The following is a 5251-nucleotide window of genomic DNA, read 5'->3' on the forward strand; positions in this document are numbered from 1 at the left end:
ATTCTGGTAACTATTATCATTATTACCCAATATTTTGCCGACATCACAAGACATCGAAAAAACGGTCATTTTGGGTATACTCTCAAAAGGCTTATTCGCTTAGATTTTTGCCGCTTTTTCGACTTATGTGAATATTTTTCTTTTACACCGTCTTTTAATTTATATGGGAGGACAGTTCCTGTTATTATCACATTATCCTGATTATCCTCATTATTATATCGTTACCATCATCATTATCAGCATTATCATTATCATTATCTCATTATTGCATTATTATCATCAATTATTGCAATTGTTATCATTATTATTGCAATCATTGGAGTTATAGTATATATTTTGGCAATAATACTATCCCACAAAATAAATAATAGTAATAACAATCATAATCACAATAATAACGATTTTATAATAATTATTTATATCAGTACCCTTAATTAGTATCGTGATTACTGTACATTATTACTGTTATCATAATCATTTTTGCAATTATACTACCCGTACAAATAATAATGATAAAATAACAATAACCAATACATAACAATATTATAACAACTAGCATTATTATTTATTATTTACTTATTATTATTATGTTTCTTATTACAGTTATAATATTTTTCTTGGCAATAATACTATTAATTGAGATGATAGTAATAATAATTATAATAAATAATAATAAGGATAATAATAATAATATATATAATAATAATAATAATAATAATAATAATAATAATAATAATAAATATTCAAATGTTATCAAAAGTCGCTTTATTCTCACTTTTATCATCATTATTGTTATGATTAATACATTCTGGTAATTTATTATCATTATTACCACTAATATTGCCGCGAAATCACCAAAATCGAAAAAACGTCATATTGGAGTATACTCTCAAAGCTATATTCGCTAGATTTTTTGCCCGCTTTTTTCGACTTTTGGAACGTTTTTCTTTTAACTTGTTTTATATTATATAGGAGAAAATTCCTGTTATTATCATCATCATTAAGCATGATTATCATCATTATTATCGTTATCATCCTCATTATCATCATTATCATCAATCATTATCATATTTATTGCAATCATTATCATCATTATTGCACTTGTTATCATTATTATTGCAAATCATTGGAGTTATAGTTAATATTTTGCAATAATACTAATACCACAACATAATAATAGTAATAACAATAGTAATAACAATAAATAACGATTTTAGAATCTTATTTATAATCTTATCTTAATTAACTATCGTTATAATGTAAATTATTACTGTTATAAATAATATTTTTGCAATTATACACCAGTAACAAATAATAATAATGATAATAATAACAATAACAATAACTATACATATTTAACAACTAGCATTGATTTTATTATTATTATACTTATTATTATTATTGTTATTATTACAGTTATAATAATTTTTTTATCAATAGTACCTATACTTGAATGATAGTAAGTAATAAATGAAAAAAAAAAAAATAGTATAATAATATAATAATAATAATAATAATAATAATACTAATATAATAATAATATATCAATGATATCAAAATTCTCTTATTCTCACTTTTACATCATTATTGTTATATTAATACATTCTGGTAATTATTATCATTATTACCCTATATAATTGCCGAAATCACAAAGAAATCGAAAAACGTCATTTGGATTATACTCATCATAAGGCTATATTTCGCTGAGATTTTGCCGCTTTTTTCTACTTTTTTGGGGAATGTTTTTCTTTTACCTTTTTTATATTATATAGGAGACAATTCCTGTTATTATCATCATCATTACATATTATCATCTTATTATCGTTATCATCATCATTATCATCATTATCATCATTACATCATCATTATCATCATTATTGCAATTATTATCAATCATTATTCCATTGTTATCATTATTATTGAAATATCTTGGAGTTATGTATATATTTTTGCAATAATACTAATAACCACAACAATAATAATAGTAATAACATAATAAAAAAATCAACGATTTTTATAGTCTTATTTAATATCATTATCTTTAATTTGTATCGTTATTACTTTAATTATTACTGTTATGATAATTATTTTTTGCAAAATTATACTACCAGTACAAATAATAATACTGATACTAATAACTAATAATAATACCTAATGACAATATTATAACCACTATCATTATATTACTTATTATTATTTACTTATTATTATCTATTGTTATTATTACAGTTTCTAATATATTTTTTGGGGGGGCAAAAAATACTGATAATTATATAATAGTACTATAATAATAATAATAATATAATATAATAATAATAATAATAATAGTAATAATATAATAATAATAAAATAATAATAATATAATATCATAATAATAAATTCAAATGTTATCAAATTCTCTTATTCTCACTTTTAATCATCATAGTTTTATGATTTATACAATTCTGGTAATTATTTTCCAAATTTTTAATTACCCCAATCATTGCCGTGAAATTCACAAAAGGATCGAAAACGTCATTTCGAGTACATTCAAAAGGCTATATTTTGTTAGATTTTGCCGCTTTTCGCTTTGGGAATGTTTTTCTTTACGTTTTTTATTATATATGAGAGCAGTTCTGTGTATTATCATCATCATTATCATGATTATCATCATTTTATTCCGTTATCTCATCATTATCATCATTAATCAATCATTATCATCATCTTATCATCAGATTATTGCAATTATTATCATCATTATTGATAGTGTATCATTTTATTGCAATCATTGTATTTTATAGTATATATTTTTGTAATATACTAATAACACAGCAAATAATAATAGTAAATAACAAATAATAATGACAATATAACGATTTTTATATAATCATTTCTATCATTATCTTAATTAGTATATATACCAATAATAAAGATGTTTATAATCATTATTTATATCATTATCTTAATTAGTAGCGTTATTAAACTGTAATTATTACTGTTTATAAATAATTTTTTTGTCAATTGTACTACCAGGACAATAATAATAAGATATAAATAACATAATAATACTAATAACAATATATAAAACACGTAGCATTATTTTATTATTATTATTATTATTATTATTATTATTATTATTTGGTTATTATTACAGTTATAATATTTTTTTGGCAATAATACTAATAATTAAGATAATAGTTAGTAATAATATAATAATCATAATAATAATAATATATATAATAATTAATAAATAATAATAATATAATAATAATACATATTCAAATGTTATCAAATCTCTTTATTCTCACTTTTATCATCATTAATGTTATGATTAATACAATTCTGGTAATTATTATCTTTTTGGGTATACTCTCCACAAGGCTATATTTCGCTAGATTTTGCCGCTTTTTCGACTTTTGGGCTGTTTTTCTTTTTACCTTTTTTATATTGTATATTGAGACAATTCCTGTATTTATCAATCATCATTATCATGATTCATCATTATTATCGTTTATCATCATCATTAGCATCATACCATCGCATTATCATCATTATTGCAATTAATTACATCATTATTGCAAGTGTTATCATTATTATTGCAATCATTGGAGTTATAGTTATATTTTTTGGCAATAAACTAATAACCACAACAATAATAATAGTAATAACAATAATAATAACATAGTACGATTTTATAAGAATTATTTATATCATTATCTAATTAGTATCGTTATTTACTGTAATTTATTACTGTTTATAACTAATTATTTTTTGCATATTATACTACAGTCAAATAATAATAATGATAATATGCATGATAATACTAATAACATATTATAACCACTAGCATTATTTAGTATTATTATACCTATATATTATTATGTTTATTATTACAGTTATAAATATATTTTTTTGCAATCAATAAACTAATAATTAAGATAATGTAATAATAATAATAGTAATAATAATAATTATAATATAGAGAATAATAATAATAATAATAATATAAATAATAATAATAATATTCAAATGTTATCAAAATTCGCTTTATTCTCACTTTTTTATCTCATTATTGTTAATTCATTACAATTCTGGTGGTGTTATCATTATTAACTCTAATAATTGGCCGAAATCACCAAAGAAATCGAAAAACGTCATTTGGAGTATACCTCTCAAAAGGCTATATTTCGCTAGATTTTGCCGCTTTTTTCGACTTTGGTAGTTTTTCTTTAAACCTTTTTTATATTATATTTGATACAATTCCTGTTAGTATCATCATCATTGATCACATGGATTCTCATCATTATTATCGTTATCATCATCATTATCCATCATTATCATCATTATCATCATATCATCATCATTATCATCATTATTGCAATTATTATCATCATTATTGCAATTGTGATCATTATTATTGCAATCAATTGGAGTTATAGTATATTATTTCTGCAATAAATACTAATTAACCACAACAATAATTTAGTAATACAATAATAATAACAATAATAACGATTTTTATAATATTATTTTATATCATTATCTTAATTACTATCGTTATGACTGTAATTATTCCTGTTATAATAATTATTTTTGCAATTATACTACAGTACAAATAATAATAATGATAATAATAACAATAATATACGAATCAACAATTTAATAACCCCTAGCATTATTTTATTATTATTATACTTTTATATTATTGTTATTATTACAGTTATAATATATATTTTTTGCAAGAATACTAATAATTAAGAGCTTAGTAATAATATAATAATAATAATATAATAATAATAATAATAATAATTAATAATATATAATAATATTCAAATGTTATCAAATTAACTCCTTTATTTCTCACTTTTATCATCATTATTGGTTATGATTATACAATTCTGGTAATTATTATCCGTTATTTACCTTAATAATTGCCGAAATTCACCAAGAAATCGAAAAAACGTCATTTTTGGAGTTGCTCTCAAAAGGCTATATTTCGCTAGATTTTGCCGCTTTTCGACTTTTTGGCATGTTTTTCTTTTACCTTTTTTATATTATATCTGTAGACATTCCCTGTTATTAGTATAACCATTATCCCTGATTATCCCCAATCATTATTAATCGTTATCATCATCATTATCATTCAGTATCATCATCATTATCATCATTAATTGCAATTATTTCATCATTTATTGCCATTGTTATCATTATTATTGCAATCATTTTTTGGAGTTATAGTGATATATTTTTGTGCAATATACTAATAAACCAA

Source organism: Penaeus monodon, chromosome 8, assembly GCF_015228065.2.
Source record: "Penaeus monodon isolate SGIC_2016 chromosome 8, NSTDA_Pmon_1, whole genome shotgun sequence".
NCBI lineage: Eukaryota > Metazoa > Arthropoda > Malacostraca > Decapoda > Penaeidae > Penaeus > Penaeus monodon.